General features: G+C 42.4%; 1 protein-coding gene and 1 pseudogene across 6 annotated transcripts in view; both read left to right on the forward strand.

The window, feature by feature from the left end:
• ARHGEF3 (Rho guanine nucleotide exchange factor 3) overlaps nt 1-12,813 on the forward strand; it is a 390,935-nt gene that overhangs the window by 48,142 nt on the left and 329,980 nt on the right. The gene's annotated exons all lie outside the window — the stretch shown is intronic.
• LOC143657894 (serglycin pseudogene) lies at nt 810-1,618 on the forward strand (annotated as a pseudogene).

Genomic DNA, 12,813 nt, shown 5'->3' on the forward strand with positions numbered 1-12,813 from the left:
CTGTTTTCATTTTGGTATCTGTATTGCACAGTTTTAGTTTCATATTTAGGAATCACAGTCGTTTTATTATACTTTTCCCCCCATGGGTGTCAATCTGTTTGTTACATCATCTTCATATGCATTATTTTTAAAAGATGATGTAATGTTGCATTCATTTAATGGATATTTTTGGAGTGGCTGCTGTGTGCCAGGCTCTATACAGAAAATGAGGATGCAGTGGTGAGGAAAAAGTTAATACTACCCTTGCTCGTGTGGAGTTTTAGTGAATCGTGGGGATGTCAGACTTTAATCTCATAATCACAGACACAATCTCCCACCATTAATACTCCCATACAAATGATCATGGAGTTATGGGTGAGTTTTAATCTGCTCTCTGCATTCCAAAGCACATAAAAGGGGTTTCACCTCTTTAGTGAAATCTGGGAATGCTTCCCTGGGGGAGGAATAAGCCTTCCAGGCAGAGAGCGCACTTACTCTGTTGTGAGAAAGGGAGAAAAAGTATCATAATATTACTGGTATTGTAAAAACAATATTTTGTTTGTGGATAATAGGTATATTTTGAGCTCTGTAGTAGATCAGAACTGCAATCACTTATTAAAGAACTAATAGCCGGTTAAGAAACCCAACCTCTTTCTCTAGTGGGGCAGGATCCTGAGCAATCCCAAACGCAACTCCTCTCCTTCCTTGGAAGCACAAGCAGGGACAGGGACAGAAACCAGAGAGAGGAAATCGTGACGTGGGTTCTGGGTAGGGTTTGAGGTTTTGGAACCTTGTCTAAAAGGGACAGCAAGCACCCTGCTTACGGTTCCTGGTCGTGGGGTGGCTGTGCCGCGGCGGGGCCAAGCGTGCTGTGCTGGTCACCATGCGGGGCTTCCTCTCCAGCAGCGGGCTTGTCCTGGCCATCTCCCTCGTCCTGTTTTGGGAATCTTCAGTTCAAGGTTATCCCATGCGGAGAGCCAGGTACCAATGGGTACACTGCAGTCCGGACAGTAATTCTGCAAACTGCATTGAGGAAAAGGGACCAATGTTTGACCTACCTTCTGGTGAATCTAACAGGATCCTTCCTCTGAGGACTGACCCTTTTTCGATGACGAGGGTCCAGAACGTGCACAACGCCTTCCCTCTTTCCGAGGACTATTCTGGATCAGGCTCTGGCTCTGGCTCAGGCCCTGGAATTGGCTTCCCACTCGGAATCGAACAAGAATACCAACCAGTGGACGAAGAGGATGCTCTCCATTTCAGCACTCAGCCTCTTAAGAGGAATCCGCCCGCAGGTTACCAGAACCTAGATCAAGGTGGAGCAGAAGACGACTTTATTATATAAAAGAGAGGGATTTTCCCCACCCTGACACCAGGCAATGTATTTGGAAACTTTTATGTACCGTAGTTAAATGATCTTGGGACCAAAAATTTTATAGAAATTTTTAAATATCTGAAAAGAAGCTTACATTTATATCACTTTCTTTTCCTCCTGGAATGTTAAAAACTTATGTTTTAATGCTGATATCTATCATATTGTTCTGGAAAATACGTGCCTTCTCTTTGTATCGTATTCAACCAACCTGACTATGAAATTAACTACACTCCCCATGTCCATAAAACTGCTTTAAAGAATAAATTATGCTGTTTTTAAAAAAATGTTTGAGAAGCAAATCGACAGGCAATATTTCATAACTTTTTAGTCTTCAGGAACATGCCTCTGAATGTGAATTACAGATGTCCCTTTTCTTAGGAAAAAAATCAAAAGACAACACACTGTGAGTTTACGGAGTGGATATTTGATGTGTTTTATAGTGTAAGGTGTATTACTATAATATTATGATTGGATGTGTTTGCAGAGCTAGTGGATGTTGTTTAGAAGTGTGGTCTCTGTTATAGTTAGAAACTTAAGACCCAAATTAAAGCACAACCATATTCTCAATGCCTCATACTTCTTTACCTTTTTCTCTGGATATATGTACATTTTCAAATGACTCTATTAAAGCAGAAATATAACCAAAAAAAAAAAAAAAAAAAAAGAACTAATAGCCCTTGACTCTGTGTTCTTTACCTCTTCATTACACAATTGTCAAAAGGCCTAGGTTTTGCCTTGCATTTTTTTCTACCCAATGGTTTAGTTGGAAAATTTGCAAACCTACAGAAAAGTTGAAAGAGTAGTACTACAAATATTTGTATTTCCTTTTCCTTGGTTTTATTGTGAGCACTTTGCCTCATCAGTTCCTCTTTCTCCATTTACACTTGGGGGTAAACACACACATATACGTGCCTTTTCCCTCTGAACCATTTGGAAGTAAGGTACAAGCATCCTGATACTTCCCTCCTAACTAAATCCTTTGTCCTGCATCACCAAAACATAAGGACATCCTCCTGCATAATCACCTGCCATTATACACCTCTAGGAATGAACAGTAATTTTATTATATCACCTAATAACCAGTTCAATTTCATATTTCCTCAGTTCTTCCAGAACCCCCCTCACCGCTCTTTCCTCCTGTTCACCTGCATCCGGGGCTGAGGCATTGCATCGGGCTGTTACATGTCTTCAGTCTCTTTCAATCCAGGACAGAGCCGTGCCGCGCTTTTCTCCTTCAAGACATTGGCACTTTGAGAAGTCAGGTCCACATTCTGGATTTGCCTTCTAAACTGGTTTGAAAGGACTATGTGTCCTAGAAAAGCCATGTTTTAATCCTGATCCATCATGTGGAGGCAGCCCTTTCTTTTAATCCCTATTCAGCACTGTAGGTTAGAAACCTGCTTAGTTTATTTCCATGGGGATGTGACTGGCCCAGTTGGGGGTATTAACCTTTGATTAGAGGTAGACGGGACTCCACACATTCCAGGTGGGTCTTGCTTGGTTTACTGGAATTCTTTAAAAGAGGAAGCAGTTTGGAGAGAGCAACAAAGCCATGAGAACCATGAGAGCCCACAGCCAGAGACCTTTGGAGAAGAAGGAAAATGCCCCTTGAGGAGCTTTGTGAAACAAGAAGCCTGAAGAGAAAGCTAGCAGATGTCACCATGTTTGCCATGTGCCTTTCCAGTCGAGAGAGAAACTGTAAACATCATTAGCCTTCTTAAACCAAGGTATCTTTCCCTGGATGCCTTAGACTGGATATTTCTATAGCCTTGCTTTAATTTGGACACTTTCATGGCTTTAGAACTGTAAACTTGCAACTTAATAAATTCCCCTTTTTAAAAGCTGTTCTGTTTCTGGTATATCACATTCTGGCAGCTAGCAAACTAGAACGCCTTCCATTGACTTGGTTACAGTCCCTCCACTCCTGAGAGCTGCAAGTGAGGCTTAGAGGCCAGGGTAGGTCCAGGAGAGGCATTTGTAGCAAGAGGCCTCATTGGTGATGTTGTCGCTTCCCCCAAGGTCAGGTTGTCCCACTCCTAGTGATGCTGAGTTGACACCCTGTGGCCCACATTGTTTTTGGTTTAGATTTGATTGAGATGTTATATTGGCCACAGTTCTATCAGGTGTTGGGAAGGAAAAGCCTTAGTAGTGAAAAAGTGCCCTCTCACTCTAAACACAGCACAAATATGTTTTTATTTATTTATTAAAAAAAATTAACAACAAACAAAAACATTAACATATGATCATTCTTTTCTACATATATAATCAGTAATTCTCAATATCATCACATAGTTGCACATTCATCATTTCTTAGAACATTTGCATCAATTCAGAAAAAGAAATAAAAAAGACAACAGAAAAAGAAATAAAACGAAAACAGAAAAAAAGATTATGCATACCATACCCCTCACCCCTCGCCTTCATTGATCACTAGCATTTCAAACTAAATTTATTTTAACATTTGTTCCCCCTATTATTTATTTTTATTCCATACATTCTACTCGTCTGTTGACAAGGTAAATAAAAGGAGCATCAGACACAAGGTTTTCACAATCACACAGTCACATTGTGAAAGTTTTATCATTATTCAATCATCATCAAGAAACATGGCTACTGGAACACAGCTCTACATTTTCAGGCAGTTTCCTCCAGCCTCTCCATTACATCTTGACTAACAAGGTGATATCTACTTAATGCGTAAGAATAACCTTCAGGATAACCTCTTGACTCTGTTTGGAATCTCTCAGCCATTGACACCTTGTCTCATTTCACTCTTCCCCCTTTTGGTGGAGAAAGCTTTCTCAATCCCTTGATGCTGAGTCTTAGCTCATTCGAGGGTTTTTCTCAATCCCTTGATACTGAGTCTCAACTCATTCTAGGATTTCTGTCCCACGTTGTCAGGAAGGTCCACACCCCTGGGAGTCATGTCCCATGTAGACGGGGGATGGGGGTCGTGAGTCTGCTTGTTGTGTTGGCTGGAGAGAGAGGCCACATCTGAGCAACAAAAGAGGCTCTCTTGGGGGTGACTCTTAGGCCTGAATTTTAAGTAGTATTGACCTATCCTTTGTGGGGTTAAGTTTCATATGAACAAACCCCAAGACTGGGGGCTCAGCCTATAGCCTTGGCTGTCCACACTGCTTGTGAGAATATCAAGAATTCAACTTGGGGAAGTTGAATTTCTCCCCGTTCTCAGCATTCCCTGAAGGGGACTAGCACAAATGTTTTAAGTTTATTTTTTATTACAGAATCAAAGCATATACATGAATAACTGAATTTGTTAAAGAGTTTCAAGTTAGATTGAGTACTACCATTACAGGCATGATGGCTTAGCTGAGACGTTTTAAGAAAGCACCCCACCCCTACTTTTCTAACATCTTTTTTTTTTTCTTTCTAATAGACCCAGCCCAGGTTAAGCTAAACTATGCTTGACATAAGGAGGCTACTAGTCTCTATTTATAACATACAGGTTGAAAACAAGACCCCCTCAAGATTAGAACGTCAGGGTTGAAGGGGAGCCCTGGAGTGGCAGGCCCCCAGATGCTGTGTGTATGCAACTGTGAGCCTCTGTGTATAGGTTGTTGTTATTGTCTCCAGGGGGTGTGAATGGTGAGTGAAGGTGCCAAAATTTCTGCCAGATGTGACACAAAGAAACGAGTCCTGCGCCAGTTTGGAGAAGGCACCATGAAAAGATCTGATGGTATCTCCAGTTGCTGGAGTGGATTTGGAGATCTCCTAAGCCAGCTTCTCTCTCCTCAGAGAAGGAAAATGTTTTGATTTAAATTAAAGTTGAGGAAGTCCAGCTCGAGTACCTGCCCTGTGCTGGGCATTGTGTCGGGTGCTGTGAATGGCACAAGCCGGCTTTTCTTGTGAGTCTCTCATTTCAGAAGGGACTCAGCCCTAAACAAGCCATTTGCAGGATGGTGAGCTTAAGGCAGGGAAGCCTGAGGAGCTGTGGAGACATTGGGACAGGCCTGCCATTTCCTAGGGTGGTCACAGGAAGAGCGTGGGAACACATGTGAGGGCTAGCCAGGCAGAGCGAAACATGCAGAAAGAATGACATGTACAAAGGCCCTGAGGCCCGAGACAAAGTGGTGTGTTGGAAGAAGAGACAGCAGCTCCGTGTGGCTGGGCCATGGAGAACGACAGGAGACTGGCAGGCAGGCTGGATCAGGAGGACTGGGCCCTGTGAACCTTAGCAGTAAAGAGCTTAGACTCGGGAGTCCTCTGAAGAGTTTAAATAAGGGAGTGGCATGACTTAATTTGCATTCTGAAAAAGCTCTTTGGCTGGAGTGAGAAAAGAATTTGGAGGGAGGCCAAACATGGGGCTGAGAGACCAGCTAGAGATGTTACAGCCATCCGGAAGAGAGATGATAGAGGTAATAAATACCTGTTGCTAATGACTGGGTGGATGGCTCAGATATCAGTGGAGAGAGGTAGAAATAAATGATAAGTATTCAGGCAATAAAACTGAGATTGGATCTGGGGAACTGAAGGAATCAATCCATCCATTTATCCGTCCCACATTTATTAAGCCCCTTCTACATGCCTGGGACTGTTTAGAGGTGGGGGATGCATCAGTGAATGAAACCGACAGAGCAGTCCCTGCTATGGTGGGGGAGACAGACTATACACAGACAAATGTATAAAGTCACATTATTTGGTGATGCGTGCTATGAGGAAAAATAAAGTAGGGTCAAGGGATGAATAGTAAGAGAGGGGAATTTTAGATAAAGAGGTCAGGGAGGGCTTATCTATTTATTTATTTTTCCTTAAGAGAACAGCATTTGTAGACAGACCTGATATGGAGAGAACAAGCCCTGTGGCCTCTTAGGGGGAAATCGTGGCAGGCAGAACATGCAAAGACCCAGTGGCAGGCAGGGGGTTTAGCCTGTGTGAGGAACAGCATGCGGGTCGGTTTTCACACGTGATGAGGAGGTCTCCCTGGGTGCAGGTCAGCCTGCTCAGTCATGACCTGATGCATCACATCCTGAAACGTGGACCTCCCTGTGCTGGCAAAATCAGGTTTTTGTTTTTGAGCTTGCAAGAGTAGGTCTTGGCTCAAGGTAATTTCACTAAAGTAACAACTGCCAGCAGAAGGTCTGTTGTGAGGGGGCCTGCTGGGTGACTGGGGAACAGGCATTCTTAGGGGATGGGTTCCTATTCACCAGAGGTGGCTGAGTCAAATGCCCCTGGTCGATGGGGCCTGTGTTTCTATCTTTGGAGCTGTGCATTTCAAACATTTCACCAAAATTCAAGGTCAGAAATGGGGGAATGTGGCAGAGCACAAAAAGGAATGTGTTTTTAGAATAAACACTTATTTTAGTCAGATCATCATATATTCATGTTCTATTTTTTTGTATATAGGAAAGCTACTGATTAATAATTTTATTAATGACTCATGAATTAATTAAAATGACTGTTTAATGAAAGTTTAAAACTTAATAATGTTATTAATAATTTATTGATGATGATTAACATTGTCAAATTGTCCTTTTGTTTCCAACGTTTTTCCGATCTTATTTTATTTTTGTGGGAAAAGGCTCTTCCGGGCATAAAATTATCAATAACATTTTGTCTACTCATTCTTTCCAATTGGCGCAACTTTTTTCTTCTCTTCTTTGAGTGGTTTGGCAAGTACTTCCTGAGTAATGTTAAATGATAGTGGTATCTCGGGACATTCTTATCTTGTTTTTTACTTCAGAGGGAATGTTCTGTTTCTCCACAAAAGGTGAAAGTTTCCCTCTCTTCCTTTTTGACAACATTAACATCCAAGAAGAGAAGGGATTTGCCAAAGGTCATCATCTGATGGCGGCTGGAGGCCAGCTAGATGGTCCCCTGCTGAGGGCCAGCCCCCCACTGTGGGCCTCCCACTCCATGGATCCAGGTGGCTTAATTGTTGACCTTGGTCATTTTCACTCCTCATTTCGTGATACTCTTGATTTTTTTCCCCTGGAAAATCTTGAAATTCTTCTAGAGATGGCATATATGTAGAAAGAATGCAGATGCTGGAAACAGACATTTTTTTGGTTCAAATTCCTTATTTATTATTATTATTATTATTATTATTATTATTATTTTTTTTTTTTTTTTTAAAGGAAAGACAGAGAGAAGGAAGGAAGGATAGAAGGAAGGAAGAAAGGGAAACATCTTTTAAACATTTGCTTGTTTTATTGTATTCTGTTTCTCCGTTTTTTGGTACATGGGCTGGGGCCGGGAATCGAACCGAGGTCCTCCGGCATAGCAGGCAAGCACTTTGCCCGCTGAGCCACCGCGGCCCGCCTATTATTATTTTTTTACATGGGCAGGCACCAGGAATCGAATCTGGGTCTCTGGCATGGCAGGTGAGAACCCCACCTGCTGAGCCATCGTGGTCCACCCTTCTTATTTGTTTTATGACCCTGAGCAAGGACATTAACCTCTCTGAACCTCAGTGTCTTCCTCTATAAACCTCAGAGGGTGGTTGTGAGGATTAAATGACATGCTGTGTGTGGCATGCTCAGTGCACTGCCTGCCACTTGTGTATTTGGAAAGCTAGGTTATAGTATTTGTGGAGGACTGAGCAATAACATAAAAATAGGCCAACAAATATCACAACCTTCCCCTAAATGTGAATATGTTAGTTTAACTTTAATTTCATAATTCTAGATTAGAATATTAACTAATGATAGCATCTTATTTAAGAAGACAGCTCTGGAGCCAGACTGCCTTGGTTCAAATCCTGACTGTACCACTTACCAGCTGTGTGACCTTGGATAAACTACTTAACCTCTCTGTTCCTTAGTTTCCCTGCATGTAAAATGGGGCTACTAATAGGACCTACCTTATAAGGGTAGTTCTGAGGATTAAATGAGATAATGTGTATAACAAACTTAGCCCAGGGCCTGGTACATACATAGTTGGTGTGCAATAAATGTGATCTCTTATTATTATTACCCCCACATTGATATTTCTCTTGGCCTTTACACAACTCACTCCATGTTTACCTTGAATCTCACAGTTGTAACTCTGCTGTTTTTGTGTCGGCACTTTCCTGAAAATTGTTTCACTTACCTGTTTGTCCTCAAGTTGGTATGGGAGTCAGCGCGGGAAGACTGCTTGCTTCCCCAGCATTGGGTGGCAGCTTCTAGAAGTTGCAGAAAGAGGTCTCTCCTGGGTCCAAAGGTTTTGACTTTTAGGGACAATATGTGGCTTTCTCGGTGACTCGTCCTTGGGCAGTAGTGACCACACTATGGGAAAGGAGGAATGGAGTTAAATTTGACATGCACTAAGTGTCTCCATGGCCAAACTATGAGTGCTGGTGAGGGCAGGGGAGGGTTTATTTCTCCTCGGACCAAGGAGTCAACTCAACTAGCCACTGGGGTCAAGTTGAGCTACTGAAAGGATGTGAGAAAATAAAAGACGTTAACTTGGCGGGCTTGGCCTTTTTATTTTGAAAAGCGCTCCTTTCAGCTCTAAATTGGCCCCTTGAGCTGCAGGGAACAGTGCCAGTTCACCCACATTTAATTAGAATCTGGGTTAGTGGACATTTCTTTCTTCCCAGAGCATGTCCTGGGTGGTTGGACCCCTTCCAGTGGCTGGTACAGTAACTGCCATTTACAGACCCCTGGCTCTCGGGCGGGGGGGTGCGGGGGGTGGTGGCGCTGGACTCAGCTTTGGGTAAATACACAGCCTGCTACCCCCGCAGCCCCCTCTGCCAACTCTCTCCCGATGAAATTGCCATTCCACATCGAGAGCTGACATACCCCCTTGTTTTCATAAGGATTAATCTCCTTTGCTAATTGTCATCCATCTCTGAGGCTTGGGAAACACTTCCACATATGCTCACTGTTAGATTTTTATTTTCCTCTTCAGTGGTGATTTTTCCTCTCCCGTGTGAAACGATATGAACTTCCTTTGGTCTGGTGACTTCCTTGTGTGCTGTGTGTGTGAAAGTCCCCCCCCTGCCTCCCCCCCAGCCCCCCCCCCCCCCATGCCTTGTTTCAGGGATGGGATCCAGCAGACAGTGACTTCCTTGTCTGCTTGGTTCTCACCAGCTGATGAGCAAGGTCATTTTCAAACTCCTGACACCTGCTTATCAAAACTGCCAGCTGCGCTCCGCAAAGATGGTCCCTGCTCCTTTGTGGGCAGGAGGGTGGGGGTGGGGGGAGATAAGAATAGACCAGGGAGTGACCAAGAGTGAGATAGTAAAGGCCCTTTAAGTCGTGGGAGGGCATTTGATCTGACAGCTGGGTTCTGGCTTAGGGGTTCACGGCTGCCGGTTGGTGTCCTTTGCTGCTGTAGTGCTGCTGTAGAGCTCTTCTAAATGGACAAGAAAACATTGGCGAGGTCTTTTAAATGGACAGGTGCTTGCACATACATGAAATTTGATGCTGCCTTTTGTTGTTGCGAGCAACATTCCTTTTCAGAAAGCAATTTTTAATCTCCTGCTTCTTATCATTTGAAAGTGCTCTGATTTCAGATGCTGCATAAGCTGCTTTGGGAGGTGGGATTTTGGTGGAGGTGGGATTTTGGTGGAGGTGACAGGGCCCAGGGAGGGGTGCGTGGGGGCGTGTCAGCTTTCCCCTGGGTGGGTGTGGGTATCCTTGGGGTTCTTCTCTATCCCCGGGACTGGCTGCTCCATGAACTCCCTGCTGGATTCTGAGGATTGACCCGGGCCGGTGTCCTTCCATGTGGTGCTGGGAGGGCAGCTGCCTCAGTCCGCGAGAGTTGGCCTCTGGAAGCTGGAAATCAGAGTTCATCATGCTGGAGCTGCTTAGGGTTGGTGGGACAAGATCCTTCTCGCCCCGAATGCCTCTTGGTCTTGAAAATAAAACAAAGGTAGAAAAAGTTCTGGGGCTTTAGGCAGGGGCGAATTTAGTTTTGAGGGGTCTGAAGCTTATATAATTTGGGGGAAACTTCGAGGTAAAGAATTAAAAATATCCTTCCTTTGCAAATTTTTCAAAAACACAAGAATGTATGGATCCCTTGCTAAGGTCCCTCCAATAGTTCAGGAGGTACCTGTGAATAAGGGTTCCTGAAGCTTGACCTTCATTAGCTTACTGGTGGATCCATTTGGGGCTGTAGCAAAGCAAGTAGAGATATCGCGAGGAGAAATTTAGAGGTGAGAATAAAAGATTTGTCTCTAGGCCAGATTAGAAATGGGGTGTAGTGTTCCCCTGTCTCTATGAGAAAAGCAGTAACATAGTTATAAATGTTTATGCTTCAAAAATATTCTTTGCTAGTGCTATGGGGAAGAAATTAAAGGTTGACTAAAATAAACTTTGAGGAAATCATAGAGTTTATTTCATATATTCTGGATATTAAACTCTTATCAGATATATAGTTTCTGAATATTTTCTCCCATTCCGTAGGCCATCTTTCACTTTCTTATTAATGTCCTTTGATGTACAAAAGTATTTTTTTAAGTTTGATAGAGTCTATTTTATCTATTTTTTTTCTTTTGGTGTAAAATCAAAAAATCCATTGCCTTGTACAAAGTCCTGAAGATATTTCTGTCTTTTCCTTTCTTTTTTTTTTGAGTTTTATAGTGATAGCTCTTATATATAGGTGGTCCATTTTGAATCGATTTTTGTATTGGTGAGAGGTGGGAGTCCACATTCATTCTTTTGCATGTGAATCTCCAGTTATCCCAGCATCATTTATTGATTTGACTATTTTTTTCCATATTGAATTGACTTGGTACCCCTTGTCAAAAATCAGTTGGCTGTAGATGTGTGGATTTATCTCTGGACTCTCAGTTTTATTCCATTAGTCTGTATGTCTGTATTTATGCCAGTTCCACACTGTTTTAATTACTGAAGCTTTATAGTAAGTTTTGAAATCAGGAAGTCTGAGTCTTTTTTTTTTTGAGATTGTTTTGGCTATTTAGGGTCCCTTGTCATGAATTTGCTCATATGAATTTGAGCATCAGCTTTTCCATTTCTGCAAAAAAGGCTGCTGGAATTTTCATAGGGATTGCATTGAATTTGTAGGTTGATTTATAAAGGCAATAATGATATCTTCACAATATTAAATCTTCCTATCTGTGAACACAGGATATCTTTCCGTTTAGGTATTTTATAATTGCATTCAGACTGTTTTGTAGTTTACAGTATGCAAGTCTTTCATTTCCTTGGTTAAATGTGTGTCGTTTCCCCCTACCCTTTCTTTTTTTTTTTTTTTTTTTTTTCCCCCTACCCTTTCTTAAAGGGAAAAAAATATCATTCCAGATACCAACTTTCAAATCAAGAAACCACTGTGTGCTATCCTAGTTCAGTGTGTCAATGCCATCTACCCCACCTGGGCATTTGTGAAGGTCATGGCTCGCAGTTAGATGCTAAGCTATCAAAGGCCACATTTTCAAAAGAGTCTAGCTACAATGGTCATCTTATAATGTATTATTCAGAATTTTTATATCCATCTTCATGCTACTCATAACTCAGACCATAATCACAGGCAGGGGAGCTGGGGACTTGTCTGATATTGAACACTAGGCCCATAGAAATAAATCTTAAAAATTTCCATAGCTATTGTATGAAATGGCCCCCAGTTAGCTTGTTCTAAAATCTCCAAGCATTTCCTTGGCAGTTCACTGAATAAATGGTTTAAGACTTTCTGGTTCACAACTGTTAAAATTTTATCAGTAATAAAATGAAAGAACCTTTAATTCTATTTAGTTAACATCTGAGCATACAGAAAATTTGTGGCGGTAAATTGTATAACCTGTTCGGATCTAACATAGTAATTCAGAGTGTGAGATGAAGAGCCCAAGTGTCTGGCTGGAATCCGAGCCCTCTTCCACCTACCTAGTAAGTGTGTGGCTTTAACTCTGTATACTCGGGGTAATAACAGCGAAAGGTTTTAAGAAATGAGGTATTTGAGAGAAAGGAAAGTGGACGAAATGATTTTAAGTGAGCCTGCTTTATTGGCTGCGCTCCCGGGCAGACCTCACCAACCCAAGATGGAGTGAGGTGAGTCCGCACGTGGGCTTTGGCGCGTGCAGTTTTTAAGGGCAGGGGTCAGGTGATGACATGAAAGGGGCGGCACATTAAACAAAGGATCATCATGCAAAGGGGTTGAGCAGCGGGTGGTCAGGTGTCCGTTGAGCAATGAGTGAACAGATATCTGCTGCGGAAAAGCCTTGGTTGTAACGGTCTACCTCCGGTTCTGAAGCCACGTCATGATTCCAGCCATAGAGCCCTCCCTTATTCCCCCGACCGATCAAATAGTACTGCGGTGTATTGAATTATGTACCTTGACAAAAGATATATTCTTCACCTTAAACTGCATCCCTGTGGGTATAAACCCATTTATAAATAGGACCTCTTTGAAGAATTTTTTTTGAGGGGTTTTCTTCATTTTGTTCTTAACAGAAATGGAATCATACAGAACACTCTATCAAGGACGTCTTTCTGTATCAGTATATATTGGTCTGTTTTATTCTTTTTAATGGGCTGCATGTTGTTCCACAGCGTAGTTGT

Source organism: Tamandua tetradactyla, chromosome 15 (assembly GCF_023851605.1).
Source record: "Tamandua tetradactyla isolate mTamTet1 chromosome 15, mTamTet1.pri, whole genome shotgun sequence".
NCBI lineage: Eukaryota > Metazoa > Chordata > Mammalia > Pilosa > Myrmecophagidae > Tamandua > Tamandua tetradactyla.